This window comes from Rhopalosiphum maidis, chromosome 2 (genome assembly GCF_003676215.2).
Source record: "Rhopalosiphum maidis isolate BTI-1 chromosome 2, ASM367621v3, whole genome shotgun sequence".
Taxonomy (NCBI): domain Eukaryota; kingdom Metazoa; phylum Arthropoda; class Insecta; order Hemiptera; family Aphididae; genus Rhopalosiphum; species Rhopalosiphum maidis.
In genome coordinates, this window is record NC_040878.1 from 16,498,515 (window position 1) to 16,516,192 (window position 17,678).

A 17,678-nucleotide genomic window follows, 5' to 3' on the forward strand; every position below is an offset into this window, starting at 1 on the left:
GGAAAATCAAATTGTTTTACGCTTATATTATTATTATAGTTTTTATACAATTTAAATTTATTTAACGGTTAACACACCCAAAGTATATAGCACATACCATATTTAGTGTTTCTTAAATAATGCGTTATAGCTTATATAAGTATAATATAGTAATATTAAGATGCTGAGCGATGGATGCATTGGTTTTACAATAATGACGCGTATTTTTATAGAATACAAATAAGAAAAAAGGAACGTTGTTAAATCATTATATGGTTAATTATTTAAAAACACTTAGTAATACATTATACTATATGATTAATATTTTACTTAGTATTAACATTTTAATCAAACATTTTTTTTTTTTAATTTATCTCTTTATATTCTTTCTAAGTATTCATAGCACGTCGTAGGTCAGACAATTTTTTATCACTTCTCGACCGGTTCAAAGGAAACATTAATTAAATTTTACGTCTCCGTATGATATAAGATATCGTTGAATAATATTCAGTTTATCTATACATATATTTCTATTAAATATAAGAAATAATGAAATCATAATGTTGAAATAAACAAATTTGAAAGTCCTATTAATGAAACGAAATAGTTGGACTATACGATGTTTAGTACAATAATTGAATAACAGTATTTAACATTGGTAATTAATAATTATCGATAATATAATATAATTAATACGTCGAAGGGCTTTGACAATATTCGTTACGTTACATCATATTTATTTACAGGTATGGATTACGATAATACACATAAATTAAATAAAAAAATAATAGATTATTATTAGGCAGAATACTTAACAATATTTGTCACAGATCACACATGATTCATTATTATAACTATTATTAACTTAGTTTATTATAATTTATAGGCAATATAACATTGTACGCGCGCGTGTATGAACTTCATGCCATGCCTATCGCTATCCGTTCGAAATTACCAAAATTATTGGTTAACTATTATAAGTACGCATATAATATTATGGCCGAATATTACACAAATCTACCCTTTAACCGTGCTGTATTCTTAAATACAATTCACATTTTGATTAACTTGTAAGTAAAACATAGACTGGTACCTAATATAACAATAATAATAATAATAATAAAAAAATTAATAACCATACATTATAATTACGAATATTATCAAAAATTAATAAAAGTTATTGAAGCAAATAAATACGAGTTAAGATATTATCTGTATATTTACGATGGATTTTACAATATTTTGATTTTTAAATTGAAATATCTTATTTATTATTTACTAAATAATTAGATTAAATAATGAAAAAATATGTAAAAAAAATCAATGTATAAATACTACAAATACAGATAATATTTATTTCTGTAATTTTCATAGTAAGTCAATTGCGGATATTGGAGATTAACGTTGTTATACCATAATAAATTCAAAAATGAAGTTTGACATACCCGACGAAGGACGACCACGTGGATAATAAATATAATAATTCAGTGTTGTAGTCGAACAGGTAAGAGTATTAACGGAAGACGAATAAATTTAAAAACAAACATTAATTAAAATATAATATAAATATAATATCGGTAACGTATATTGTTTACGTTTTCTGTCTTTTCGCTTGTTCTGAGCATAGTGTTACCCTCGTTTGTCCGCGTGGGTTGCGTTTTTGTCCCTCGGGCCAATAGATCGCACTATAAGGGTGAGTTTCGCACTAAACAGCTAAATATCGTTTAGACGGTCGAGGACAGAAAATCAACACGACAGCTATCCGTCTCGTTGTATATAGGTATATACAAATTTAACACGATAGCTTCACGATTACGCTTGTATACAATCATACAGTTCTTAAATAAATTAGGAAAAATGATATCAGAATAGAAAATTGTAGAAATAAATATGCGTACATAAAAATTTAAATGTCTTATTGTTAGGACATGCGTAATTATTAGAAAAGATATTTATCTTAAAATATTTTTTTTTTAAAGTGTTACGACTCCGGTCCTGTAAATAAATATTTTCAGTTGTGATTTGAATAGTAGCCATTTAATTTATCAAATACATCTGTTTTATTATTTATAATAACATATATTAATATATATATATGTGCGCGCGTGTGCGTGTGTGTGTGTGTGTGTATGAACGATAATATATAAGCGTACATATAACTTTTACAAAAAATTAAAAATTAAACGCAATGTTTTCCAATTTAACTAATAATTGAAATATTATGATCTGTACAGTATTATAGTACATCGTTCAATAATTTATTGTATTATTAATAATTACAAATTCATATTCTGTAGTTTCTCAATTAAAATAAATATTACATTAAATTGTTCATTTAAAATTCTATTAACAACATATACATATAATTTACAAAATGTACATATTAAATAAAAACTATAAATATTAACAGGTACATAAAAAGCGTAATGTTTTTAAATTACTTTTAAATATAAAATAATATACTTACGACTTACATTTGTTGTCTATGTACTATAAGTAACAGTTATTTGGTATTTTCAATGAAAATATACGTTGTACATTTTAAATAATGTAATTAATGTTTAAAAATTTCATCAAGATTATTTTATACATTAGACGTTATAACAGTAATGATTTGCACATAATGTTTCCCGTGTACTGTGTACTTCCTATTGCGCTACTGTATTAGAACAAAAGAGGTATTTAAATAACCGTAAGACTATAAGCTTACATTTTTTCTATAATAAAATGTTATAATCGCAATATTGCATTTTCATTTCCGCCTTTTCCCGTGATTTACTATTACGAGGTAACAGACCATGAATAATTGTAGTCTGTACTCTGTAGCCTCCAAAAATATTATTAAATTGCATTGTTTTTAGATCTCAAACTAAAAAAAATATATATAATATATTGTATTAGTAGTAATTATAGTTTTTTTTATTTTTAAATATTTGTTTTAAATTTAATATGGTAGGTACTAGTAATATTACGAGTATGTACTACTACAACTAAGAATGATTACTAGAATGTTTGCTATTTTATGGAATTTGATGATGTTAACTAAATATTAGGTAGTAAAAAATTATACGATATTACTATATTTAATAAAACTAATTAGTCAGTAAATACTATGTATTTTAATATTGTATTAATTTATTGATTATTTAAAATAATTATATATTCCATATATTTTAACATATTTTTTTCATAACATAAATATCTTTTTTGCAAATCTTATGTATACTTTAGATTAGTTTTAGATATAGTTCAAAGATAATTCTTTTTTATTATTATTAGATTTACTATGCGTAAAGACGCTCATCATTTTCTCTACGCATATCATAAATACTTTTATGGATCGTTTAGGTAGATATTATTATTGTTAGTGTCATTCACGTAAACGCGAGAATAAAAAACGTAATAATGTATTGATAATAGTCTATTATAAATATGTGATATATTTTTAATGAACAATGAATAATATAATTTTTCATCACATTTTATAATTTAATATTTGATTGTTCTAAACACTATAATTGTATAACGCATACAAATATGTCCAAAAAATATCAAATTATGCCTGTAAGGCCAACAATAACCCTGTCGGGAAGTTATTTGATCCGTAACGCAAACTATAAATATTTAGAAAAATAATATTAACCATCGTGTTATAGAGATTAAAGACTAAAAAAAAATTGCGGAAAAATTTGAATAATTATACATTAGTTTACGATTAATTTATTTTGTTAATTTTATTGTAATAAAAGAAGCACAAAAATAATACTCATATTTTTTTTTAATATATTTTATTTAAATATGCTTTAACTGATATGGAAGAATTTTCAAAACCTGTTAGATCTTTTTGAGCAGTGTATTCACTATTCAAAGACATTTTCAATTTTTGATCTTTCTTTGTTATTAAGACATACATGCTAACAAAATAGCTTTTTTAAGTTAAAAAATTTGAAAATTGAATACTACGTTATAATCATAAGTTGTAGGTACCTACATTAAAAAAAATAATGATACTTATATAATATGACGATTTGCAAAATGTTTAAATAAAGTTTTCAAATTTTTTTTTAAGTTTATTATTTATCGAGTTTTAAATTTTCTAGCTTATTAGCCCGGAAAATGTAATAAAATGTTTTTCATAATGTAAATAACATTGAAATTTTTAAAATACTTTGATAAATCTTAAATCATTATTAGTTAACACTATGAATCATGAACCTATATCACATAATTTTACGGTAGGTATATTACATACATACATAAGTGGTATTAATTTATACTAAGTTATTAATAATAATGTGTGATAAAATGTTAAAATAATATAATAGAAGTGATGTTTTTAACGAAAACTAGTTCAACTTAACGTATTAGGCTATATAGGTTACGAACATTAATATAAATATATTATAAAATATCTCTAAAAATAGAAGCATTAAAATTGTTTACAAATTAATTTAAATTTAACACTTCCATTACAGTGACTTTTAATGATGATGTTTAATCGAAATCTACCAGAAAATCTCGGATCGAGAGTTTTTAATTTTAATTTTTAAAATACATATTCAATTATTCTATTATAATTATTAATTACAGTAAACATTTAAATTAAATATTCTAAAAAGATTAAAAAGTAAATATTTTTAGATAAATAACTTTTACTTAGATAATTAAAAATAAAGTTTAGTAATAAGGAATAATTTGTGTGGCATAAAAATAAATATGTATTTATACGAGAACCAATTAGCCTAGATCAAGACCCAGGTGGCTCAGGCCGCACTTTCCGCCTTTGAGTAGAAGTGTACATTTTACAACAACGTGTGTTTCATATGATATATTATGTTCTTGTCGCTGTACAATAGTTACTAAATCTCCCTTATCGAAGAAATCCTTTCAAAATGTCTAACTTAGCACTGTGTTCTTTTATATTATGTTATTCATGACATAGGTAGGTTTTCTTAAAAAATCTGTTTTTGTTCTTTTATTCAATTTTGTTATTAATTTTATTGCATTGTCATAAATGTTATATTCATGGCCAGCAGTTTGTATAATTTATAGTACGTGTATGATTTTTATGTAAATATTTGCACGTTTATTTTTTATTTTTAGTAGGGACTGATAAATTGAAATTATGGTCAATTACACCATTTAATTAGGGACTCTAGTCCAACGATATCCATTACACGGCCCTTTAATTCGTTTTTAGTAACTCCCATTAACACTGAATTTTATATTCTAAAATTTTATACAGAGTAAATATCATAAAATACTTATTTTTTAATTTTACTAAAATATCTTTAATTTATATATTATATTATTTTAGTGTTCTTATATCTTTTAATTACTATCATTAAAAATGTAACTAGGAACTAGGTTACTTTTTACTCGATGAGGGTGGATGTCTGACGAAAACCCTTTTTACCAGGTCAATTTTATATAAATATAAATGAATTAACTTCATATGGCCTTCAAGTAACTTTCAAAATTTTGAAATTTTATTACCTAACTATAAATTGCACGTTGTTTTTCAATTTATGACATTTTAAAGAATTGTGGTTCATCTAATTGTCTATCTTAAAATAAATGAGTATAAACTCAATAATATATAGATGTATAATACATATTTTAATTTAAAAATTCGGCTGTATAAAAAAAGAATGACTACCGGCCCATATCATTTTTGGTGGTCGCGAACTGCATTATATTTATCGTAGATTTTACGTTTTTTTCACCGTGATTAGGTATTCTATATTATTTATAGATATATAAATATATTTTTTTATAAACGACTGTATATACACGATCTATAATATAATAGCATCGCGATATACTATATAATATATACATGACGTTGCTCGGGCGGCACAGGTCTCGGGCTGTATAGGTACGACGACGGTGGCAATTAATTCGTGTCCGCCTCTATCCGCGGCGATTGATGTGTGGCGCGTTGGTGTATATGCGTTTTGATACACCGATGTGTGTGTGTGTACGTACCGTTAACAGCGTTCGCCAATTAAAGGCACTTGTCACACTTGTCAACGTCCGCCGCCGCCGCCGCCGCTCAATAATACGGGCCGAAAACGCTGTTTGATCGATAGTTACCACTCGCGTGATTTTCAATGACTTTGCATGAGATATATGTATATCATATATTGTACACCTATACTGCACCGAACTCGGCTATAATATTATGCAGGTACAATATAATACACCCACGGACCTAGCCTATTTCGGTTTGTGAATCAAGTATAATCTCGCACGTAAATCCGCGTCGACGGATTAAATAGATCGCGGTCGTGGTGGTTAAAAAGTCTATCGGTAATGGGTGATGGTATTCGTTACAAAAATATACATCCGGAATATCTGATGACTGGTCGTGAAGAAACGCAGTTGGTACAGATATTACTTCTGACTTGTAGGAGATAATAAGGAACTCGCATGTATAAAGTAACCAGTCAGCAGTAGTTGAGTAGCAGGTGTCTATGCTGAAAGTCTTTTTCGGCGAGTATTATCCTGTAGTGCTTTAATCATTATTCATTACTCTAATTTATACTTATTGTGTAAAGCTAAAGATCGTTGATAATTTATAAACTAATTTTTTTTTTTAATAAATAAAACGATTATAGTATAATGCAGTATATCATAAATATTACTGTACAGGTAAATATTTAAAAAAGTGGACGATTATCAACGTAATAACAATAATAATAATATCTTTGATTAGAGAATTTTAGATAAAAATGATATACTATGTCAATCTAGCTAATATTGCTTAGTAAATAACTTATACAATTTCAGTGGCTTGAATGTTCTTTTCTGGGTTATTTTATATTATAAAAACAATTAACTGAATTAACCTGTATGCCAAAATTTTAAGTGAATATAAAATTATATCGTAAAAATGCAATAGTACTTATTGGCGCTAGGGCATAAAGTTACGATAGTTATATATACAAATCATTTAAGTTCCAAAATTTTTTTTTAACTGTGTTTCATTAAATTACAAAAACAATATTGCTTAAATAAATAATAGAAAACATTTATGAAATTAAATGCATTTATTTTTTAATCAAATATGTGGGATATTGAAAAAAAAATAACATAACTATTTTTCAATTTATTAATTTTAACAATTGTTATTATTATTAATATTTAATAATTGTTTATTATTAAAAATAAAATATACGTATAACACAATATTTTTTGTTATATGTTTTTATATATTTTATGTTTATATTTTATATTTCACATTTCATTATATTATCAATAAAAGTATATGTTTATTATATTCTGCAGGGAATTTAACCTTAATTAACGAATATAGTCCATTGTAGTAGAGTATAGTGCACGGCAAGGTCTATGTAACCGCTATATGAAATGTTTCCATGTCGTCCATCCTTTACTTTACTTTCCGGTGGGGATGGACCCGTCGGGACAATGAAGCAAAAACGTATCAAATCTTCGCTGAAATAAAATAAAAATATGAAATTGATATCAATATAAGAGTCGACAGAATGGCAGGACCCGTCACGGCGCGGCAGCTCGTCCATTTCCACCGAGCAAAACGCTCTCTCCTCTACCGCGGCATTTGCAGATATACACATGCAACCGTCGCCGCACTTTTTACGATTCCATCAATTTTATTCAACCCCTCGACTCTCCCGTCATCTTTTTACGTCCGTCGACATAACAACTCGCTGTGGTGGCAGTGCCGGCGGCGACGTGGCAGACAGACAAGACCCTTCTCTTTTCGGGTGGGTTTTTTTATTTTATTTTTATAAAGCTCGGCGTGTAAGTGTACACAAAAGAAAACCCCTTTCAAAATATTTTCGCCGCTAAACACAATAATTGAAAGGTATACATATATACGCACGTATATATGTATATACGCACGTATATATTATAATATATTATACTAAAGTGGTGGCGCGTAAACGTCATCGCTGCCGCTGCCACCTCCCGAGCAACTATAATAATTCGCATATACGATATATTTCGTATATTTATAATGTACACTACCCTTCGCCTACTCTATCGCTTGTGCACCAGACAATATAGGACGAAAACACTGTTTGGAATACTATAATACAAGCGTTATAACAATATCACTATTAAATATCACTATAATGTGGTATCTGCAGTTAAACAAACAAAAATATACTCGTATAGAGAAAAGTGTTCAGAAAAAATTGTTTGGATCTCCGAAAAAATTAGATTAAGATTTTATACGAATTACGTAATATATTTATAATATTGATCGTATCCTCGTTGAATATTATATTCAAAATGCACATTAAAGTCATAACAGACTTAGAACTGTTATCCCCTCGAAAATTATCAGTGATGGTGTGCCAATAGATTGGAATTATATGAACACAAATTTTGTATTAAGGTCAACTTAGGTTTTACAAAAATAAAGATTTTAGTGACATTTTATTTAAGTTTTTTTCTGTCCTTCAGTATTTTTTCAAGTATATAATTATAGGTACAATACGATCAAAAAACTATATTCATTCTACACTCATATAACACTAAATTATTGTGACTTAAAAAATTATAAATTAATAATAAAATTACTATGGATTATTTTAAGTAGGAAGGCATATTCTAAAACATTTTAGTATGTTTTCAATTTAGATCATAGATACTTCATAAATAAAATTGAAAACCATTCGTGAACTTAAAAGGCTATTGACTATTTAAAATCTAATAATAATTAACGTAAATATACCTATTTAGGACTGGTGTGCACTATGCATAAAAATTACTATGTTATAAAAAAATCTTCATTTTTTTCAGGACATAACATTATGTCCCCGTTTCCCTGCAGTTATATTTTAGTTTCTCCAACTATTAAAAAAAAAAACAATGACATTTTCTAATCATTGACACACAATAAGATTTTTATAAGTAAAATAATAGCCGTATCTCCGTATATTATATTATTCACCGAGCAAACCACTATTGTTTATAAACTATTAATTGTTTATTTTCATTTTCAACTGGTTACTAAATCAAACTATTATTAAGTTTAGATAGTGGTGTTCGTTTATTTTATTTTAACATGATATGATAAACAACACTGATGATTTGCCTTTTTCTTAGGCTCATAATCATATAACATATAATAGCTTTTGTATAAAAATAAAAATATAAAATATATATTATATAATAGTAATGAAAACAAAAATGTGTTCTTAATAGGTACTTGATTTTGTAATATAAACGTATAGTCGTATAGATATTTTAAGGTATTAACACTGTACATTTATTGCTCAAGAGTCGGGGTGTATGATATTTTTATTAAATTTTAGATGATGTACGGATAATACACGAACATATAATTCGATTATAACGATCAAAAGTCAAAAACCAAACAGATATCGGCTGGTATAAATTATAATATAATGTTGTTAAAAACACATTTCTGTTAATAGCCTGTTGTTGTTATTGACTTGTTGTTTCATTTTTTTTTTTAGTACAAAAAAAAGTGTGTACAAAATAAATACCTTCAAGATTAATACATAGCAGCCCTACCTCTATAAAATATTTCAATCGTCGTGTTTTCAAACGAAACGATTTACAACAATCGAAGAGTACCCGCGATGACAAAGGATTCTAATCCCTAATTGACTCTTCGATCGCAGCCAACTCGTCATCAATAATATGTATTATTATACAGTGATTTAATGTGGACAGAAGTAATTAATCAGACCACCAGTGTTATCCGCCATTCGCGAATCATTAATCGAACGACGTGTGCATATATTATTGTATATAGTACGCGATCACAGCACCGTCGATAACAATGTCCTTTTATTATAACATTTTCAGTGTTTATATCCTTAAATTATTATACGGCGCAGTTATTATTACCAATGTCTGATACGAATAATCGTGCGCCTAACACTGTACACGGCCGTGAATTGAGTCAGAACCGAATGGTCGTGTGTAGGTATATAATAATATTATATAATACGAATTCGAATTATTTGAAAGGGCAAAAAATGTCAGAAAGAAAGGATTGTAGGGTTTCGCATTGTATAATAACCGTATGGGTGGTAAGGGAAGGGATGGCAATTATTACATTGTTATCGTCTATCCCTGCTGCACCTCCCCATCGCCCCGTCAACGGACCATATAGAGCGCGAGTATAGTTTAATATTGTATAATAATAATAATACACGTATACGCGCTTGTGTATATATATACATATATATGCGGGAAACCGCGACATTTTCGGGGCGGTGACCGGTGATTGATGGACGCGATTTTTGCGAATGGTCGTATTTTATTATTATTATATACATTTTATACACGCCGCCCGTCCCGATGTACAATTTACACCCAATAATATGCTAATGAAAACCCGGCGCAGGCTGCGATGTGTACATCGTATTCAATTGCGCTAATAGAGATGTCGCGCGTTCGAAACCTCCTCCGAACGTACATGTACACGCATACGCCGTGAGCACATATCATCATTACGTGTGTGATATACTTTTTATAGGTACCTAACCTATACGCGCGTGTACATTGCGCGTGCGTCGACGTTGTAATAAACGGCTGTTTTTCGTCGTACGTTCGAACAAATGACGCGGTCACAGGGACGGGGCGAAATGTACGCGTGTACAATACGATAATACGTAATACATAGCCGGCGTATGCGCCGCAATATGTAACGCGATTGTAATTAATAGTGTTTCTACTGACGCGTGTGCATATGGCCTACGTGTATAGACGGATTTCGTGAATCGTCATCAAATGGCATGTTATGAAATCGTTATAACCCATCACACGCGCATTGCTCCTCGACGTCGACTCGATGCCGGACAGTATGTATGCGTTTGGTTTTGGTACGATAATTTGTTATTGCATACTATAATATATTATTATAGACTATAGTATATATTATAAATCACTGCGTATACCATTATATTCACCATTGGCAAACTCGGATTGTTCGAAACAAGTCATCGACGACCAGCCCCCCTCCTAATAATCAGTATCTGTAACATTATATTATACATATTATTTAATTCTCGACGCAGTCTTATTGTTTATGTATTTGAGTATCTTGAGTATCTACCTGCTACTAACTTTTTACATCATGAATGTACTCATTACTCGTATATATTAAATATTAATTTTATATACAATACAAAATGTATACTATATCCGTGTTTTATATGCTTATATAACTTACTGTTTTAAATAATATATAATATAGTTAACTATACGTATAATCATACATTTGGGAAATGAACTTCAAAACTTTGGCGAATTAAGTAACAAAAAAATTAAAATAAATGTCCGGAGGTTAAGAATTCAATTGTAACCAAACCTGTTGATATAATCACATGCGGAATGTTTGAAATATTATATTATATCTAGGGCGATTCGCTAAGGATGCCCGCCTACCGTATTTTTCTTTAATAATGGAGTTATTTAAGACCATATTTTCGAATACTCGGTGGTTTTTTTGTACCACTTAAGGATGACGTCCTGTGGCGATAAAAACTTTTGTGTTTCAAATCGAAACTCTTCTTTTTCTGTAAATTGTTAAACCGATATTTATTTATTTATTTTTTTTTTTTTTGAAATGTTAATAAATCTAGATAACACATTTTTAGGGGTGGTTTCTGAGTTAATAAAATGTATATAATAATGATTCAATATAGTGTTTAAAGACGGTTTTACAAAAATATAAATTATAAAAATAGATCTAATATTTATTATAATATTATACTTGAATAATTTTTAATATAATAATAAATGTTAAAAGATAATATTAGTCATTACAATTTTCAAATCGATTAGGCGCTAAAGTACCGAATCTCAAGTCTCAAGATGTATCGTAAATATAAACAATTTACTGATTTTTAGCACTAAGACTACAGAAACGCGAATCATTGTTCATTATGCTTAAAGTTTAATAACTTTGAACTTACTCGTGTAAATTTTGATTTAGATATAACAAAATTATTATAATAATAATTTGTGTGCGATAGTTTACTGAAACGAGAAGATTACTATTGAAAAAATGAAGTTCATATCTCTACAGAACTATCCTTTAATGGTACAAAATGTCTCAATATGTATATAAAAATATGTACTTCAAGTGTACCTATTTAAAAATGTCTATATATTCAGATTTTGAATAACTCCATTATTAAAGAAAAAAAGAAGGTGATATTATTCCTTAATGAATCACTCCGTATATCACCAATATGGTTTATTTTCATAGCAATCGTTTTTATACGAATGTCGAGTTGGAAAAAACCGATTGCATGACGTAATAATACGTATTCGGCTAAAGAATTCGTATTTATTGTTTACCATATAGTTTGTATAATATGTATAACATAACATATAATATGTGTTTCAGACGACCACTGCGGTTTTCGAAAACGGAAAGGACGACCTTTTTGTGAGATAATGCGACGTGCGCCCCGCAGAGGAGTCGGTCGGTCGGCGGGCCGATATGGCACCAATAAATCTTTATACTCTGCGGAAGCCGACACGCGCGTTATCCGAAAGTAAAAAAAAAAAAAATAAAAAGACGTTTAATTCTTCGCGGTGGCTACCGCAGTGTTGATTTCCATCATTTTTCCATAACGTGTCTATATTATACTTATCCGATATATATAATTTTTTTTAAATGTTTCATATACAATAGTGATACACAAAACACACACACATATATATAGTAGTAAGTAATGGTTTTTTATTTTTTTTTTCAGCAAACAGGGAATTTAGATACGGTGGACGGACCTTAAATGCGGTGCGTATGGCATCCGAACGTCCGACGTGATAAATCGATTTCGATAGACGTTTTCGCAATTCCAGCGTCGCCCGTGCGCGCCTGCTCGCAGCAGTCGTACACTGCAGCCGCACAATGATATAATTGTGTTTTCTGTGTCGGTTGACAATGTTTCGTTATTATTTCGGGGAGCACATTTTTTTTCTATTTTTTTTTTTTTTTTTATGTCTTTTCGAACGGTGGCTAAATCCATCCAAATTATATATATTACATTATTATACTGCTATATATGCTACTAGTTTCGGGAGCCGCCGACTCGGCCCCTGCCGCCGCCCACCGCACGGCGTGCGATTTTTTTTACGTGTACACAATACGGCCAATGTCAGCCCAGCGACTGCACAGCATTATAATATATACGCGGACGCGCCATGTGCGTAAGGTTTTCGCTCTATTTCATCTCGAACGTTTCCCGAATAATTTACACCACATATGGCGGCAGCGGTGCTTACGGACTTAACGGGCTATTAGGCCAGATCGATTTCCCCGTCGCAATTGTGTGCTTTACTCTCGCTTGCGTGTGTGTGTGTGTGTGTGTGCGGTTTTCGCTTTGTGTGTACCCTGTAAATTACCACCGTCAACGAGTCGATTGCAATATGATTGAAGTAATGTGTGTGTGTGTGTGGATTACAATAAAAAAAATATCGTTCCTTGAGCCGTCACCAAATTGATTCAAGTCCGTAAACTACACCGAGCCGAAAATATTATACACACCGCGACTATCCGATTTTCTGTTTACAAAAGTATTACAATTCATAGGTTACAATAATATTATGATATCGAAAATTTAAAACTCATCATGTAATAATATGCACACTACGCACGTATATAGTTATATGGCATATATAAATATACATTACATGGATTTAATTACCAAGGTATAGCTTACAGTACATTCAGGGGTATATATATTGTTATTGGACCTTATAATATATTATATATATAATTGTGTTACATATATGTAGCCATGTAGTAGGTATACCATCTCGATTCGAGAATGGTATTCCATGTGTGGCGATAATTTTTCTAACTGCGAAACTTACTTATCATTATAAATTCGATAATTGCGATATCACCAATATTATAAAGGTATTATACATAAACGATGTGTGTATGGAAAATATTAAAATATGAGTGGAGTATACCTATAAATTACAATATACTTATGTATAGATAACTGCAGCGACTTCGTGTGGTACGCCCCGTGCACACGTGTTATTATCATATGTTTTTTTGTCGTCAAATATTATAATGTAATATTATATTATATTCGGCATGACAAATATCCAAAAACCTACGAATTCTATGTACCTTTGTAGCTTTTTCGAAATCTAACAGGATTGGTTACACGCGTACGTTATAACGCAGTAATATATTATATTATACGGCGCTATACGCGCGCACCATTGTTAATACAACTATTCGATCGCAATCGTATACATAATATGATATACTCGAAATGTAATCTATACGGTATCTACATAATAACATAATAAACGCATATCGTGCCTAGGTGTCGGGGTACAATGGACGACCGCGTGGAGTGCAGTGGCCGGTATGGCATTGTGTAATTTTTAGCGGTTGCACAACTATATATATTGTGTATAATACTTATACATATATGAGTTCTGCTACTGCCAGTGTTGTGCACGACAACTGATCACTGTACTGCTCACGTTCTCAGTATTTTTATTTATATTTTCAAACGTATGTTTGTGTGTGTGTGTGTGTGCGTATTTTTTGATTATATATATACATTATGTACCAGATGTTTATCGGTGGTCGAACGAAAGACGTGTCCTCCAAGCGATGAGGATTATTGGAAAGAAAGAAATCAATCTGTAAGTCAGGGTACACTGTATAGTGTCTACAGCATAAAATTAAGTTTAATACAAGTAAGTAAAATGAATAATTTGTTAATTATAAAATACAATTATTTTTCGATTCTTGTACATGACCGTAAATTCATTGAGGCCCTCATTTTGAGGGTATCGCCGTATCGTATCCAATGTGTAATTAATGTACACATCTGCCTCACATTAAAAACTTAAATATTGAAGCATTTTTAGCATTTTTTCTGACATTATTTAAAATTAATTCCAAAATCAAAGTTTATTATGTGACCTGAATATAATTTTAATTTATATATTATTTCCGTATTGCCACCACAAAAACATCACTATTAAATAGATATTAAAATATTGTCTGCATTTTTATCCCTTACTAAATAGCTGCCTTGTAAAGCTTTGAACGAAACTTGCATTAATATAATAATGTTTCGATGTGTTTATATACATATATTTATATTATAAATATAACGTTGAAACATTTAAGAAATAAAACACGTATTTTACATTTTTGTCGGTTTGTGTTTTCTTCGTCCGACCAAAAAAAACCTGATGGTTACTCTTATATTCGATACATAAATTCATACGGAAGTATTACATCCCACGCGACCAACCTAATCGACCAAGAATAAATAATTCAGTTGTATATATCTAAGTGGTCCGAATTCCCATCGAAAGGTTTCGCTGAATGTAGCCGCCACAGTAGTGGACTCATATCTTTATTTAACCGAATCTATTTTAAAAAGTAGTTTTTAACGATTTTATATAGCATTATCTATGCTGTATTAAAATAAATCACAATCAAAATACTAAATTTAATTTTTTTTTTTTATTCTTGTACCGATTGCAATTTAACTTCAAGATTTTTTTTAACACTGTATATTATACATTTTCTTAACCCGTCTCATTATATATACCTAAAAATAAATAGCATTAAACATATTTTGGAGCGATTTCGTCGTCCGTCAACTGGATCCCAATCCAACACTCTACAGTATCGAAGTTAAGACTATACTCATAATAATATGTTATTTATTATTGAAATATTTTCATAAACAGTGAATAATCCAATGATCGACTCTGAATGTGTGTGTGGAAAATCATACTAAAAAAGAAAAAAAAATCAATTAAATACAATATTAATAATATTCATTGAACACATAGAAAAAAATTTAAATAAATACAACAAAATATTAATGTTTGCTTGTTAAAATCGTTAGTTGAATGAAATACAAGTGTATCTATATATTATATGATATATAATGTAGGTACCTATTTCTGAACGTACAGATATCTTATTGAGGGATGTTCTTATTTCGAGTGCCATGCCACGCCAGTGCGATTGATTTATCGTGGCATGTTCAGATAAACATTACGAAAGGGTCCAACATACCACTTTCTTTCTTTTTTACTTCACTCTATAATGGAAATACTTCCATTCAAATTACAAGACCCCTTTCAAATAAATGACTAAAAACAACGCGGCGTTTTCTCATTTTTACTGTCAAAACAGTTGAAATCACCATTGCTCGTCTCACTGATGTTAATACATTATTATTATCATTAGTTTTATAAACCATAATATCGACGTTTTAAAAGTTTTAAACTATAATATCCTTGTGTTTTATTATTTGTTATTATTGTTGTTGATATAATTATTACGTACACAATATAAATTATAATAGGTACAAACTGTTAACGGGTATTTTCAATTCGTCCCCATTGACTAATGCTACATAATATAACTAATTATCAGCGTACGCAATTTAATTACACCGTAATGAACCCCAACGACCAACACCATAAATGTCAACTGGTATAGGGGAATTAATGTACATAAATACAATATAATTATTTATATATATTTTACGCTATCCATTGAGTATTTACAAATAACGTTGATTATTCGAATAGTTTTCGCGACATTCAGGCAAAAATTACACTAATATAATATTAACTGTTACGACCGTAGAACAATATCCATGGATAGATTTACATTTTTATTTCACCCAACTATCGAAAACAATAATAATCTAGATGGTATATAGTATAAACTATAAAGTATAAGAGTATAAAGTGTTATTGTTTTTACAATTTTCTACTGTTTTTATACACATGATAATAAAAAAAAAAATGAACAATTAAAAAAAAAATAAAAATAGAAAAAAGATATCTACGAATTATTCCATATCTAAATGAGTTAGTTTACTAGAAATATTTCACAAAATATTAATAACTTTAATTTGTTTAATATCTAATTATTTTTTTATCATATTATCAGTAATTTTGTATAAATATGTGTTGCAGATAATTCATAGTATACATTGGACACTGAACGATTATAATGATCCGTTAAAGAAAAAAAAAACCATTAAGAATCGTTTGTTTTATTAGCAAATGCATATGTGAACAATGAATGTAAACAAATGTCTTGATTATACTATAAATGGCCTTTGTTTCGCTACAATGCGATACTATAATAATATATTTTACTGTACATCAAGATGAAGTCCGAAATTAGTTTTAAGAATTAGTCCTAAAATCACATCATTACAATGTGCGTAAAACATCATCATATTATACTCGTACAAGCGAAGAAAACAGACGTTACATAGACACACAATATAATATTATAACACTTTAAAAACCGCTACAACCATGTCTACAGTGGACCGCGTCATTATACAATAATAATTAACTAAATATTTTTACCGTAGGCTTATAAGAATTTTTTCTATGGAATTGATATTATGCGCGTATAATTAGTGAAGTTCCGGGCACCGAGTTAAGAGTTAAATATGTAAAATTTAAATTGGTACAGGTCCTTGGAAACGTAATGTGAATATTATAAACATTACAGTAGCGACGTGCGTTTTAGCGTATACTTAAATGGCGATGTACCTACAACAGGTAGAGCTCTAGATGTTAAATATTCTAAGATTACGTGAAAATGTATCGATACTGCCACCAAATTTAAAAACGGCCTTGAACGATACTCGCGTCAATAAGAACGAGTCGCGGTATAATCGTATAAAAAT